The sequence below is a fragment of the Sciurus carolinensis genome, chromosome 12 (assembly GCF_902686445.1).
Source record: "Sciurus carolinensis chromosome 12, mSciCar1.2, whole genome shotgun sequence".
NCBI lineage: Eukaryota > Metazoa > Chordata > Mammalia > Rodentia > Sciuridae > Sciurus > Sciurus carolinensis.
In genome coordinates, this window is record NC_062224.1 from 22,761,170 (window position 1) to 22,778,054 (window position 16,885).

Genomic DNA, 16,885 nt, shown 5'->3' on the forward strand with positions numbered 1-16,885 from the left:
TCTCCCCGCAATCTGCAGAGGTCCGGGAGGAAGCGGCGCTCGCAGAGCGAGGGGAAGCAGCTCTTGGTGCAGTGTACCCAGGGAGGCTTTGGCACCGACACCAGGGCCACCCTTGCTAGGCTCCAACTTGGCCCTGCGCTCTGTGTCTGGCGACCCTGGGAGAAGAAGGGGCAGCTGGAAGCTCCTGAAATGTGCGGACTCCCGCGGACACCAGGAGTTGCGCCGCGGGCTAGGGACTGTCACCGATCGAGGGCACTGACAATTTTGGCTTCTGAAAGAGAAAGCAAGGAATGGCAGCAATCCATGGCCTCACGTCCCTGCTGACTTCCATCTCACTTTTGATTTTCTACTCTTTCGGTTTTTAGATAATTGAGCTGGAGGGAGAGGTGCAGAATTGTGGACCCTGGAGACAGTCATTAAATATAGTCGTAGATAGCCGAGGAACGAGCAGAAAAGAAGACTGGAAACTCGGCTTTTTTGGTTTATCTGTTCAATGATTCATTGTGTTATTTGGAGTAAGTATGAACTTCTTGGGCTCAGTTTCCTCATCCACGAAATGGGAATCAGTGTCTGATCTGATTTCCTCACAGGATTTTCATTACTTTAGTGGGGGAAGGCAATCTTTTTGGTAGATTGTTATTGTTTATTAACTTTAAGTCGGGAGATTCACACAAAACCCAGGGATGAAAAGCTGTTTAGAAGACCCAATCTCAGAAAGCCAGAGTCCTGAGCTTTGTGCTCCTCCCTTCCAGTTTCTCCGTCCTTGCACAGAAACGTGTCCGGGAGAGGACAAGAAGCAAGAAATGCTCTTCCTAACCGCTTCCCGGTGCAAGAGTGGCTGGGCTCCTGAGGAGTGACAAGAGCAGAATTCAATCAACATACAGCCTATTTGGTGTTGTGTATTTATGTGTGTGCGTGCGCGTGTGTAAGGGAGCATCTCCAATAAATTGAACATTTTCATCTCTCCTTCTGGAACACTGCCTGCTGGTACCAATGACCACTTTGTGAAGATCAATAAATGATGTGCAATTCGTGAGGGAGAAAAGCGCGTTTCTTTAAGAATATTTATTACAATTCTGGGCCTGAGAGTTCCCCGATAGGGGAAGGTTGTGGGAGCCCAGGCGAGCCAGGTGCGCTGGCCTTGGTGCTGAAGGTAAGGCGGTGCCTGTGGAGGCAACCTCCTTCAAACTGATAGCCATTGGCTGAAAGAAATTGGGTCACACCTTCTTAACGCATCTTGCCCCGAGTGTGCTTATTACTTCCGTGTGTATGCGCGTGTGTGTAAAATGGAAATAGCATACTAAAGCACACGCCATGGAATATGAATAAGTCCCCAATACAATTTAGTTAATTGAATGGATATTTAGATATTTTCCTTTCAGTCATCTTCATAACTTACTTATTAAATTCATTGTGGGAAAAATTTATCAAACAATAGTCTTAAGAATGCCTGAATTCTTTCTAGTTTTCTTTGCACCATTTTATTTAAACATTATTATAGAAAAGTTTGGACAACAATTTATCAAAGCCAAGAGCTGTTCTCTGAACACTACCCCCTGGTGGTGTTTCAGGTTTTTGCTGTCTTTGGGCCCAGAAATGAGGCCTTTCCATCTCAGTAAGAGAAGACTGGAACAGGGTAATCTTGGAAAGATACAGTTGGATGGATTTTCATTCATTTTAAAAAAATTAATTAATTTATTTATTTTTGGGCACTAAGGATTGGACTGAGGGGCACTCAACCACTCAGCCACATCCCCAACCCTATTTTGCATTTAATTTAGAGACAGGATTTCACTGTGTTGCTTAGTGCCTCCCTGTTGCTGAGGCTAGCTTTGAGCTCTTCATCCTCCTGTCTCAGCTTCCTGAGCTGCTGGGGTTACAGGTGTGTGGCACTGCCAGGCTGATTTTTTAAAAATATATTTAATTTTTTTTTTCTTCCAGTGCTGAGGAGTGAATGGTGCTCTACCACTGAGCTACATACCCAGCCCTTTTATTTTATTTTATTTTATTTTTTATTTTTTTTACTTTGGGACAGGGTCTCACTAAGCCACAGAGGCAGGCCTTGAACTTGTGGTCCTTCTGCCTCGGTTCCCACCCAAGTACTTGAGATTACACAGGCATACTACTGGATCTAGCAACATATGGTTTTAATTATTGAATTTATTCTAAAATCTCTGAGAAAACTCAGTACTGGATTAAACCCAATGATGATGTATGTCATTTGTGGGGAACATTTCCCTTGGGATAAAATTTAGTCAAAACTCCAAGGACCAATATTCTGTTTATTTTGTCATAATATAATATTTAATAATTAAAATCTATAAACTTTTCATTCCAAATAGATAGTAAGTAGCATATGAAATTATACTTCACCAGAATAAGAAAATAAGTAAATGAGAATGTTTGGTTTAAATATAGGAAAAATGAGATGTAACAGGAATTGAGTTCCGTGTACTTGCCAGATATTGTCTACGTTTTTTGGCTCCAAACTTCCCAGCAGCCAATACATAGAAGAAAAACAATAAATGTCCTGATTCATGGTGTCTAAAGTAAAAGTAAACTGGTTTCTCACACAACAATTATTGGTGGGACTGACACTTGATAGAAATTCTTCCATTTGTCCCCAGAAAATGATGTCTTCCATGGTGACATCACCAGTGTCCCTAAAACAAATGGATTTGAGTTTATGGTCTAGCTCCTCTTTGTGTCACTCAGTATAGCCCTACAAAATCCTCTGTGTCTGAATAAGAATAAAATTGGTGAGAAAAAAAACTGGAAAATACCAGATTTAGTCACACCCTCATGGGATGTTGGAATCTGAGCGTTGGGGGCAACCTGGGAGTCCTTACTCTACAATTATTACAACTTCTGAAAGATTTGCAAAACTAATCTGAAAACCCAGTCTGATATTTAAAGTAAGGTCAATGATAATGAAAATCCTTGGAAAAGAAGAAGTGTTAGTTATACTTAGTGCTGGAACCATAAAAGCCATCTCTGACTTTTAGTACTCATGAAAATCATCTGGTTCAACTTTTTATTTCCAGGCCCCAGAGATTCTGATTAAGTCTAAGTAGCATCAGGGAAAAATATATACATATGTAAGATTTTGGAAGAGATTTATCATTTTCATATACATTTATATTATAATGAGGTCACTAAACTTTTTCCTTTTCCTCTTAAATAGAGCTGAACTAAGGTTTCCAGCCTCCCCTTCAGCTGTGTGGGACAGTAATTGAGTCTTGATGAATAAATACAGGCAAAAGTGATTATACATTATTTCTAGCATTAGTCTTTAAAATGTTAATGTGGTCTTTTCTCCTCTTGTCATTTGATGGTGGGTATAGAGGATCCCATAAAGGACTCTGAAATCTTGAGTGATGGAATAGACATTCCCTTCATGGATGAGGAAGGGAACCTGGAACCTGAAAGATTGCATCATTCAGTCCACTCTTACAACCTGCCAATGCACATTCAACTATTTAATCAGCAGTAAATAAATCTTCTTTTATTTTTTAGTAACTAAATCTTTATATTATTAAGCTACTGAGATTTGGGGACTGTTTGTTATAGCATATAGCTTTACCTAACCTAATATATCAGATGATTCTAAAATGGTCCAATAAGGATCTTTGGGAAAATACTTGACAAAACTCGAGAGGCACATGGTTCAGTCTTTTGGCAACAATGTTTTAACTTCTAAGAATGACTCAAATGGTAAGAATTCCAAGTAAGGTGGTAATCCAAGGGAAGGCAAAAATCGGGGTTACGTGCCTCTTTAATTATACCCACATATAAATACTGCCTTCTAGTAAAATATACTGGGAAGTTATGCTTTCTTTTTTCTTTCTCCTTCCTTCCTTCCTCCCTCCTTCTTTTTCTTTTCTCTCTCCCCTCCCTCCTTCCTTCCTTCCTTCCTTCCTTCCTTCCTTCCTTCCTTCTTGCTTGATTGAACCCAGGGTCTTGCACACCAAGGCAAGCACTCTACCACTGAGATACCTCCTCAACTCTTTTTATTTTATTTTTGAGACAGGATCTTACTAAGTTGCCCAGGCTGACCTTGAACTTATGATCCTTCTGCCTCTGCCTCCCAAGTAACTGGGATTATAGGCATGTGCCACTGCACCTGGCTGGAAGTCATGATTTCTATGGTACTATTTGATTTTCTGAATATTCCCTTTTTCTTTCTCTCTCCTCTCTGATCCTCTCACCTCTGTGGGAGAAACGTAGCTCTGAAGAGAAAAGGAAGGAAGTGCTTCCTTCCTGTACATAGTTTTCTTTGTGTACTGTTATTATATGACAGATCTAAACCGAAGGCTTTTCATATATTATTTCATGTAAGCTCAAATATATTTCTCAAAACAGGCATTAACATTCCCATTTTTCTATGAAGACTCTGCAACTTTGTTAGAATTGGTGTTCTAGGCATTTAGGCACTCACTGGTAAACTGAAAGTTCTTCAATTCTTTAGAGAATCTCATGGAATGACCTAAATATACCTGGATTAGGGTTTTCCAGAAAAAAACAATAGAAGATAGAAGATAGATAGGTGATAGATGGATAAATAGATGGATTGATAGGTAGATAGATAGATAGATAGATAGATAGATAGATAGATATAAGAGGATTTATTAGGGGAGTTGGATCACATGATTATAAAGGCTGAGAAGCCCCATGATAGGCTATTTGCAGGCTGGAGACCCTGGTACATCAGGAGCATGACTCACTTAAAGTGTGAAGGTCTCAGAACAAGAAAAACTGATGGCAAAACTGTCAGTCCAAGGATGAAGTCCCAAGAACCTAAAAGTCTCAGGTGTGAACCCTGGAGTTTAAAAGCCAGGAAGCCTGGCATTCTGATGTTCAAGGGCAAGTGGAAGAAAAGTGTACCTAAGACCACCATGAGACAGACATATTTGCCTTTTCTCTGTTTTCTTGGCCCCTGACTAATTGGGTGGTGTCCACTCACCTAAGGACAGATCTTGCTCACTCAGTCCACTGACTGAGTATGCTAATATATACTAATTTCCTCTAGAATCACCCTCATGGAAATAATAATACCATATCCCCCCAAATAATACCATATCAGGTTTCTGTGTATTCCTTAATTTGTCAAGTTGACACCTAAAGTTAACTATCACAACACCCAAGTTATGCATCTCAGTGGAAAGATACACAAAGGGATGTAAGCTCATTTTTATTGGTATCAGTAGACCAAGCAGCAGCTTTGGAAGAGCTGTGCTCCATGCAACAGACCAACTGGCCCCTCTCAACAGACCTAGGATTGACCTGTTTGAAGTCATTACACTCCTGAACTCTGGTCCTGGAGGAAGGACATGCCTTGTTTAGAGCCTATAAGTGCTATATTTTCTAAGGTAATACATAGAAATTTGAAAAATACTGTACACAAAAGCTTTGTCACAATACTATGAATAGAAAAAAGAGGAAATAACTATACAATACTAAATGTTATGTAATATTGTATTGTGTGAATAGACTGATATTTTCATTGTTCCATAGATGTTTCCAATATGGACAGCTGTGAACAATACTGCTATAAAATTCTTGTACATGTCTCTTAGTGCAAATGTAGAAATTTTGAGTATGAACATAGGAATGGAAGTTTTGGGTCATAGAATGCACATATCCTCAACTTCAGTAGATTTAATGCTGAACTCTTTTGCACAGTGGTTCTAGCACTTTGCACTCCCATGATCAGGAAGTGTGTGCTTTAACTTTATTTGGCCCATAAAAGGAGATTCCAGAGGATTTGCTTTTAACCTTTTCTTTCCCAGGTACAGACTGGGGAAAGGCTCTGTATCAGATCATAGGATTCTCCAAGGCTTACAGTGGATGTTGATATTGCTGGGCATTTACCAGGCCAGAATCTAAGCTGATCTTGAAATGAATCTCCCAATACAATGGGCTGGAAGGCTCAGAAATAACCCTTGGATAAAGGTTATATATCGAGGGGATAACATTCTAGACACAAATGAATCACACAAATGAAATGTCTTTCCAAAGTTCACAAAATCTAGAGCCTTTAGGAATCCATAGACATTGTAATGGGGCTCTACCAAGTACAGGTTGAGCATTCCTAATCTGAAAACTCAAAATCCATAAAGCTCCAAAGTCTGAAAAGTTCAGTGGACCCATTTTGAGAGTGCTGGCTATTTCATGCCAATCACAGGCTTTGGTTGAAAGTCCTATATATTCTGATTAATAAAGCTGAGGAAATTAGTTAAAATTAATAAATGAATACTCTCTTAGGCCTTGGAGTCTGCAGGGTTCCTGGTTATGAAGGACTGGAAGCATTAAAGGTTTATCAGGGAGAACATGAATGGTCTTGGCAACCCATGAGTGTCCTCAATCACCTGCATCTGGTTCTCAGTCATTCTGGGTACATGGATCCCATTAGGATTTCACCCCTGTATTTGTCAGGCACAGGTGCCTTAGCAGCATTTGACCAGTCTGTTACACTAGAATTAAAAATAAATTATATAGGGCTGGGGATATAGATAGCTCAGTTGGTAGAGTGCTTGCCTTGAAAGCGCAAGGCCCTGGGTTCAATCCCCAGAACCACAAAAAAAAAAAAAAAAAAAAAATTATATAGAGATGGTAAGTGCCCCTTTCTAAGAATTACAGTTTGGAGGCAGAGTGGATATTGCCAGATGATCAGGGGAAGACACTATAATTTCTGTGGTGCCATAGCAAGTTATCACAAACTGGTGACTTAATGCCACGTATCTATTATCTTTTAATCCTGTAGATCTGATGTCTGACCTGGGTCTTGATGGGGCAAAGCTGATGTGTCAGCAGGGCTGCATTCCTCTCTGGAAGCAACAGGGGATAATCAGCTTCCTTTCCTCTTGGACTTGTGGTTCTTCTGTGGCCTGAATGTTGGTGTCTCTCCAAAATTCATATGTGAAACTTAATCCCCACCAAGATTGGGAGGTTCAGGGAAGTGGTTAAGTCATGAGGGCGCCTATAATAGAGATGGAAAGGAGTGCATTTGCCACTTCCATCACGTGAGGACACAACATTGCCTTTTCCTTTTTATCATGTGAAAATGCAGCAAGAAGACACCATCTTGGGAAAAGAGAGTGAACCCCACCAAGTCTGCTGGTGCCTTAAGCTTGGACTTTTCCATCCTCCAGAACTGTGAGAAATAAAGTTATTTTACTTATAAATTACTTAGTCTAAGATATTTTGTCATAGCAGCAGGAACAGATCAAAACACACTCTCTTCCTCCATCTGCAAAGTTACTAACAGCATGTCTACCTGAGCTTTTTTTCTAATCCCATCTCCTTCTACCTCCCTCCTGCACTTTCAAGAACTCTAATTGCTTAGGGCCACCAGGATCATCCCAGAGAAACTCCCTATCTTACCGTCCACTGATTAGCAGCCTTAATTCCACCTTCATCTTTATTTCCCTTTTGCCATGTCACCTAACACATTCATATGCTCCAGGGGTTAGGGCACGGACCATTATTCTCCCTAACATAGGCCTTTAGTTACAAAATGGTTGATTCTTGAACCAGGTGGCTGCAGAAATAGGAAGAGGCCCTTGGTGCAAGTAGGGAAATATAGGAAGCTGAATTTCTGGGGTATAAGAGCAGTTTTCTGCCCCACCTCCACGTCCTCCTATTGAGGCAGAATGTGAGTGATTTCAATTCTGGAAGCAACACCCTTGGGTTTTCTGAGCTCCATGAACTTCCAAAGAGTTCAGAAAACAGCTTGACTTCTTGTTGAGACACTGGTTTGCTGAGGACTTCTTCGTGGTGTTGTATTTGAACCCTCCTTCCCTTGCATCTCAGGAAAGATATATCAGTTAACTTTGTGTCACCTTGACAAAATATCTGAGATGAATAACTTAAAAGGAAAAAATGTTTATTCTGATTCATGATTTCAGAGGTTTGGGGCCATGGTCACTTGGACCTGTGGCAGCACAGTATATCATGGCGAGAGCACGTGGTGAAGAAGGCCTGGTCACATTTTGGTGGCTGGGAATCAAAAAGAGAGGAGAAGGGACTGATGTATCTATCAATGTTTCCTTCAAGGGCATGTCCCCAATAACCTAACCTCCTCCCACTAAGGCCCTATCTCTTAACAGTTTCACCATCTTGTGATAGCCCCACCTTAGGGACCAAACCTTTAATATGTGAACCTTTGGGGGACATTCAAGATCCAAACTATATCAGGAAATGTTGTCTAAGTGTTGCGCTAAAGGGTGGAGGGACTGAAATACCAGAACTCAACAGAGTCATAGCAGCGCACATTGGTGCTTCCATATGGCAGCTATCAGTCTTCGACACTTGACCTGCTTTGTCTCAATCTCTGCATAAGTAGATACTATCATTATGCCAATGTAGAAGTGAGGAAAAGAGACACATGGCCTCTACGTTGATCACCACAATCCTGCAGTCACACCCCATGAGCAGGATCAGGAAGAAGAGCTGGGCCCGTCCATGCTTTTCCTTGGCCCATGCACATCACCGGAGGTTGCTTTCAGTTGTGCTTCTTCAGCTTGTGCTGAGCAGCCCCAAGCACATGTGGCTGTCTGCACTTCCCCCTGCCAGCCTGGCCAATGGAAGTGAGCAGTTGTTACATTCCTAATTGAGCAGATTAAAAATGCCAGTTCCCAGGAACCGATGGCAGCATTGCCCTCAGTGCCACCTGGTCCCTTTGAGGCCCCAGCCAGGCAGAGAGGGGTGGGGAGTCGGGGATGGCCCAGGGATTTAGCTCTCCTTTGTCCCCAACCTCTCTTGTTTGGGTGGGGCTGCATCTGTTGTGGGAGCTGGCTGTCCTGCAATGAGGCCAGTGTGGTGGCCGTTTCTGCCTCCTGGTCTTGTTGGCACAGGACCAGCCTTGCCTGGATGGGCATGAGCCTCGTGCCCCTCGGTAGAGCAGGCTGGTCAGAATTCTCAATACAGTGTCTCTAGACCGTACTTGTGACCCTTCTTGATTTCCAACTGTGGTTCTCAGGATCTCACCTTCTAGAACTTCTATGAAGGTGCAGTGTCTGGTTGCTGCCCAGGTCAGTATTTGAGTTTGTTTTGTTTCAAGTTATGTCATGTGTTACCTCCTAAGTTTCTGGAAAGTGAACAGCATCTTCAGACTCTAACATCCCAGCAGAGATGCTCATCATCGCAGCCCAGTACTGAGCCCAAAAGGAACATAATGAATTGCTGATTTATTATGCTTTGGGAGCTGAATTATCACCAAAATTAAGTAGTTTAAGATGACTTCTAACATATATGGAGCTTTGGTAGAAATGACCAAAAGGTTAGAAACTTCTGAGCAACACGTATAAATATAAAACTAAAAGTTTTGTTTGGTTGAAAAAATGATTTCCCATTTCTCTATTTTTTGTCTTCTGAAACAAAAATCCACAGCAGCAGATTCTTTAGATATTTTGTCGGTAAATCTTTCATTCCTTGAGAATTTGATATGCTTTCTTCCTTCTGAAAATGAGAACTATTCATTCAAATAGCTTCTTTTAAATTAAATAAATAATCATTAAATCACGACTTAAACAATTCTGATTTTTTTTTTTTCTGACCGGAAGCATAAAGGAAAAGTCAAAATTGAGTTGTAGTAATAATAGTTCTTCCTGTGGTTCACATTTTCCATTCTGTCCTCAGGTTACTTTTGGTAAGGGAGGGAATGCAAATGAGGAAAGGGAAAGTTGATGTTTTAGGGGTTAAAAGGCTTCAGAGGTTGGTTTATGATAAGGAAGCCTAACTGGAAGGTTTTCAGAAATAGCATACCTGTCACTATTTTGACTTTCTTCTTTCAAACCCATTTGATTCCTGGCTCACCCAGCCCCATTGCCTCTGTGGTTGCTGTGCCCACAGGAAGCCTGGCAATATGGCTGTTAAGGCAGATTCCCCGCTTTCCAGCCAGTGGCTCCCAACGGCAGGGACCTCCCTACTTGGCTCCAGTGAGAGGAGACACAACAGGCCTGACCTCAGAGGCCTGCTCAGATGACCAGAGGCCAGTAGGCTCTCCTGATGGGTTTGTCTTGATAATAACAGCCCTTAAGAGGTCAATTTTTCATGTACATTTTTCCTACCAGTGTATTTCCTGTTTCCTGTCTGTTTTTTTAGAATTCCCAGTACCCAAAAGCTCCTATCAGCTACCAGAAGTAAAATTGGAAAAGGACAGCCTTCCATCCAGCATCTGGACTCTCCTGGCAGCAATGTCCCATCAGCATCATGATGCTGAGTCCTCCTGTCAGTCCCCTGGACATTGGAGAGCCCTGACTCTCCCAGTCTGCCCTCATGAGATGGGCTTGCAGGGCACTGGAGCTGGGTCCTACGTGGAGCTGTGAGCATTCATCATATTGGTTTGCACCCATGGTCCCAACTGATTATCATTTTTAAATAGCTGTGTTGAAATACAATTATCATGCTATGCTACTTACCCATCTGAAATGTACAAGTCAATGACCTTGAGTGTATTTAATATCTTCACTAGATACTATGACTATAATCACAATTTTAGAACATTTTTATGACCCTCCCAAAGAAATCCCACAATCCTTAGCTGCAGCCCCTTCCAGCTGCAGGCAACGACTAATCTATTTCTATATATTTGTCTATTCTGGTCATTTCATATCATTGGAATCATAAAACAATACGTGGTCCTATATGACTGGCTTCTTTCACTTGACATGTCCAGCCATACACAGATGTGTCAGTGTTATTTTTTTTTTAATTTTCCAGATAGTATTCCATTATACAAATATGTCACTTCAGTTGATGGACATTTGGGTTGTTTCCACATTTTGGCAATTACAAATTATACTATTATGAGTATTTGTGTACAAGTTTTTATGTGAATGTGTTTTTATTTTGGAGGGGAGCTTATACCAAGGAGTAGAACACAGTAACTTTATTTAACCAATTGAAGAACTGCCAGACTGTTCTCCAAAGCTCTGAACCACTTTGCATTCCCACAATTGGAACCAGGTATGTGGGTTCCTATTTCTCCACACCTTCGCTGACACTTGAAGTCATTCACGTGAGTGTGGAGTGTGGAGATATAATGGTTTGGGTTTGCATTTTCCCGATGATCAATGATCATGCGCTCATTGGCCGTTCATGTATCATCTTTAGAGGCATATCTATTCAGTTTGCTCATTTGAAAATTGGGTTATTTTCTAGATGCAGTGGTGCATACCTGTGATCCCAGCAGCTTGGGAGGCTGAGGCAGGAGGATAGCAAACTCAAAGCCAGCCCTAGCAACTTAATGAAGTCCTAAGCAATTTAGTGAGACCCTGTCTCTAAATAAAAAATAAAAAGGGCTGGGGATGTGGCTCAGTGGTTAAGCATTGCTGGCTTCCATCCTCAATACCAAAAAAAAAAAGGGGGGGGGTCTTTTTCCAATGGAGTCACATGTTTCTTCATAAATTTTAGAAAGGAGGATTTTCACCATTCTGTGGGTTGTCTTTTCACTTTCTTGACGCCTTTGAAACATAGAAGTTTGTAATGTGGCTGATGTCTGGTTTACTTTTTCTTTTGTTGATGGTGCTTTTGGTGTTCCATCTAAGAAACCATTGCCCCAACTTGGGAACTTTTTATATGATCACCCAAGATGCTTCCCTCCTCTCCAGACTGTTGTCATCCTCTAATTTAATGAGCAGGTAACATCTGTCCTCTGGGAGTGATGAATAAAATGTTGGTTAGTGGGCTGGGGTTGTGGCTCAGTGGTAGAGCACTTGCCTAGCATGTGTGCGGCACTGGGTTCGATCCTCAGCACCACATAAAAAATAAATAAAATTTATTAAAAAAAAAAGTTGGCTAGCACAGGTTCAAGGACCAAGTGTGGCAGAAATAGCAAACGTCCCACAACATCCCCGTTCGTTCTCCCCTCCCGTAAAATGGACTGTGTGCTTGGCTGCCCAGCGAGACCTGATTTTCCCAGCAGTTAAATGTGGCTATGTCACCATGTTCTCCCCAGAGTCGGGGCATTTACGGTGACGAGTGCACCTCCCTGTGCTCTCTTCCCCCTTCCTGTTAGGTGAAACCTGGACCCAGTGTGGTCCAGACTCAGTCACACAAAGCATAAGGCCCTGGGGATGATGGGACTCCTGGATGGAGGAGTTGGGGTCTTCAGTTGACCACATGGAGGACAGCCACCCTGTGACCCAGAACACTCACCCTGCACATAAGCGAGCAGTAAATGTTTTTGATCTGTAAGCCACTGTATTTGGAGGAGGGAAAGTTTCTTATTTCAGAAGCTTAGTCTTCTGTCCTACTCCGGATGCTGATGTAAGTAGCATGTCACTCTGTTGACGCTTTCATCAACTGTGAGATAACCAACCGGGTTGAATGTGCAGCTCTGCCATCAGCCTCTAGGTTCAAACCCAGTCTCAGCTCACACTACTTGAGACTGTGGGTGCATTACTTAATCTTTCTTACCCATCTCCTTGGTGTTCTTGATTTTATGCAGCTAATAGGAGTACCTGTTACCTGACTCAAAGGGCATTTCTGTGGATTGAATGAGTCCACACATAGCTAGTACTTAGAGAGAAACTAACGCATAGGAAATACGTGTTAAATAGCTTTTACTTCTAATTATTACATACCTTGGTCCTGATAATATTAATTTCACAAACATTGTTTGGTTGTTCTATTTGCCCTGCACCCTGTTGGGTTCTGGGACTAAGACAAATTTCTTTCCTCAAGGAGTTGACAGTTTAATAAGGAAGTCAGAATTAAAATAATTGTATCATGGGATTGGAGCAGTACTTAGAGAAGAATCTATTGCCAGCAAGATGTGGATAGCAAGGCCAGGGTAGGTATCAGGAAAGAGGGAGAATATTTTGAAAAGTTGGCTGAAATTCAGATGTCATTTTTTTTTGGCAGAGTAAACACCAATGGACATGGGACAGATTTCCTCATCTGTCTGAAGTGGGACAGAGTGGGGAAGATGGGTTTGCCTGTACGGTTCCTAAGACAAAGCTAGCCAGCATCCAAATGTAGAAAGAAAAACCCATGGTCAATTTCTCTTTAAAGTAAAACAGATGCTTAAACCAAATGGTGTCATTCACCTATGATCCCAGAGACTCTAGAGACTGAAGCAGGAGGATAGCAAGTTCAAGGCCAGCTTGGGCAACCCTGTCTTAAAATAAAAAATAAAAATGGCTGGGGATGTTGCTCTGTGGCAAAGCACCCCTGGGTTCAAGCCCCAGAACAAAACAAAAACCCAGATACTTAAAATGTTAGTCAGCTCAGTCTGGTCAGGTGGTTTATGATCATAAGTGATGCTCTTTGCCTCACCCATCGCCTGGCTGGCAAGTGGACTCGGCTGGATTTATTCCTCACTGTGCATCCACGATTTTCCTTTTCCCCTTAGGTTCCATCTCTAATTGTTCTATTTCCTATTTTGACAATAGTCACGCTTTATCACAACATATTGTTTGTTTAATGTCTGTAGTCTGTAAAGTAAGAAAACAAGGAATGCATATTTCTAATGCTATGATTATTTCTGATTTTTTAAACGTCTTGGGCCGCCAGAGGAGGGAGAAAAGAGCTCAACGGATTTTATTAAGCAGCCACCACAGGAGGAAAATCCAAACAGACGGTGAAGGCGCTAAGGCAGTCATTTGGCTCCCTCTGGTGGGCTTTTGCAGAATTACTCATTCCCCCTGGACAGCCATGTCGCACGTAAACTCACTTGTTTGGAAAATAAAAGAAATGCAACTACACAGTCTGTCAGCCCAAAACCTTGGTCTATGCCAAGGGTAGGGAATTGGCTAAGGACTTTAGGTCAATCTAGACGGATCTAATTTAAAGGATAAAATTAATTTGCAAAAAGATAAGGCATTTCCGTAATACTCGTATGCTAATTTTGGAAGCTACCTCCAATTCACTCTCCTCCCAGTAATGCCTTAGTATAAAAAAGCCCATTGGACTCTGGCGTTACACTCTCCTATCCCTCAGCCCGCAGACGAAGCGCTCAAGACTCGTAAGGGTGAAGGACGCCCTCTATTGGATCGGATGAGTCCCACGTGTGAGGTTCTGTGTCCCTCCCCTCCCCACCTTGGAAGTCAAAGGAAATGGAAACCCGAGTTAGAGCTACGGTTCTCAGTTTTTTTAGGATTCGAGGGCCCTCCCCCATTACATGTTATTAGTTGTACATTTATACCTGGTTAATGCAACGTGTTTATTAATAAAAACGATATTGAGTTAATGCATACTTTTGCGTTCTAACCGTATGTGTGTGTGGGCGCGCGCGTGCGTACAGAATTTCTAAACTACAGCAGGTCAGTGGGGTACGGATCAATGAGGTTTTCTTGCCCTTGAGGTAGAAGGAGAGACGTGGCTTTGTGGCGCAGCTCGGCTCTGCCCTTACACAGCAATGCCGTGATTCTGGGGCCAGGGGAGCCCGCCCCCTGGAGGACAAAAGCCGGTACAGCAGGATTCCGCACATCCTGGGGTTTCCTTTTCCCTGTGGAACAGCTCCACTCCTGCGTGCCCCCTTGACCAAAGGGCGTTTCTCTCCTGCCTTTTAATGACGCTGCATTAATCAGTGTGACCATCACGTGCCTCGAGCTCACTGCTCATCGTGATGACAGAGTCACGGGACGTTGTTTTTCGGATGCAGCTGGTTGCCCACAGACTTTGAGTTCAGTCTGCCCTGCACTGAGGGGCATCAGAGGCGACTTTCTCCTAATACTTCATCTCATCAGGTTCAAAGTGCCTTCTCTCACCTGACTGTGGATGGGTGGGTGGTTTTTTGCAACTCGTGGTCATTTGACCAGTGACGTCTTAATTCAACTCTCTGAGAATCTCTCTGGCTTGATCCTGCTGTTTAGTTTTTGTTGTATTTCCTTCTTTCTTTTACTACCACAATTTTTTGTTGTAATGGACAAAAAAGGCTGTTTGCATATGTCTGGAGCCTTCCATCTCTTCCCCTGCACCAGGTACGCGGCAAACGTGCGGTCACTGCTGCTCACTAATGGGCCTCAATCTTCCCAGGGTGAAACCTGAGGCAATGGGCGGTGGGCCTCAGCTCGCTGCGCAGGCTCGGGCTTACGAGACTACGCCCTCCTTCGGCTCCTCCCTCCAGCCCCCCGCCCACCTCTGCCTTCTGCTGCTGGGTCCTCGCCCAGACTTTCCCCAAAGCACGCCCGCTTTCCTCCATCTGTTTCCCCAACTCTACAGCTTCTCAGGTACAACTCTTAATTGGACTGTTTTAAAAATCCTTAGCCAATCCCAAAAAAACCAAAGGCTGAATGATAAGTGGGTGATGATACATAATGGGGGTGGGGTGGGGGGAGGCAAGAATGGAGGAAGGATGGATTGTTTAGGGAAAAAGAGGGGTGGGGAGGGGGTGGGGGGGAAGGAAAAATAACAGAATGAGACAAACATCATTACCCTATGTACCTGTATGATTACACAAATGGTGCGACTCTACTTCGTGTACAACAAGAGAAACAACAGTTGTACCCCATTGTGTACAATGAATCAAAATAAATAAACTTTAAAAATTCTTAGAAACTGAAAGCAGACACATTAAGCATTTTGCCTTTTTAATATATTTTTAGGGATCCACTCTGAGTTGTGAACTGATCTCAAATCCAACAGAGAGGGAGAAAGGAAGGGGATGAAAAAGATTTTAAAGTAAATACACACTTTATTTATATGCATGCCTAGATATCCCAGCATAAGGATATAGAATGGAGAAGACACTCCAGAAATCTCAATCATGTTGACCATATTCCTCTATTTGGATATTCTTTTGGCAACAAAAGTGATTTGCTCTCAAAACTGTATTCATTGTTTTTTGGGAAGTGACCCCATTGTTCATCTCAGTGATAAAAATCCAGGACTTACTCCAAAATGAAAAAGAATGAATCATGGTGGTGCGAGGAGGTTCTCCCTGGACATGCAGACCTCCAGCTCAGGTGCTCACCACCAGGGCTGCAGGCAGTGCCCTGCTATGGGGACCCCATCTGGCTGGCCGTACCTGCTGTTGAGCCTGGCCAAGGCCTGGAGCACGGAGTGCAGGTGTGTCCCCACTTGCTCTGGGTGAGAGCATAAATCATAGGAACAGCAATGAGTGTAAGAGTCAGAGCGTCTAGAGGCCACCTGGCAACGTGCATATTTTAGCCATGCCCAACCTCACCACCCCGTGAGGATTCTCTGACAATTAGAGTCATCGATTGATTAGTGGCCACAGTCATGCATCAGGTCCCTATAAGGAAATGAAGACAGACTGTCCTGGTAGGCAGGCTCCTGTTTAATAGCAGAGAGCAGAATACACAGGCCTGCCCACCTCAAGGCCCTGGCATTCAGGCGTGGCGGCAGAGTCCTGCAAACTCAGGTTAGCACCTACCTTGTTGTGCCCTGGAACAAATCTGCATTCAGCAGAGACTGGTAAGCCAGCAAATGCTACTACAGCAGCCACTTACAGTATGCAGGGAGCCTGGAACAGAGCGTGCTGAAGGGACAGGACTTGTGTGTATACATCTTGCATTTCATCTTCCATCCATCCCAGTAGGGCTCAAGCACAGAGAAGGCATCTGTTGACTGTCCTCATATTATTTCCATCCCTTCAATGACAACGAATAACTGTGGGACCTCAGGCCAGCCAATCCCTAATTCTTCTGGGCTTTATTTTCTCCATCTGAGAAAATGAAGTTAATTACAATGATCCTGTTCAGTACTGTATTTTATTTCAACATTTAGACATGAATAGTGTGCATATAATGAATCCTAGGTGTCATTAAACGCCAAGCACCGTGCTAAAGTCATCCATTATATTGTGTGCTCTTTCCAACAACCCTCTGAGATAGTTCATCATGTTATCATCAATCCTAATTTTAATATAAGGAACCGGGGCACAGAGAAGTTATGGAACTTTCCTAAGGTCACATAG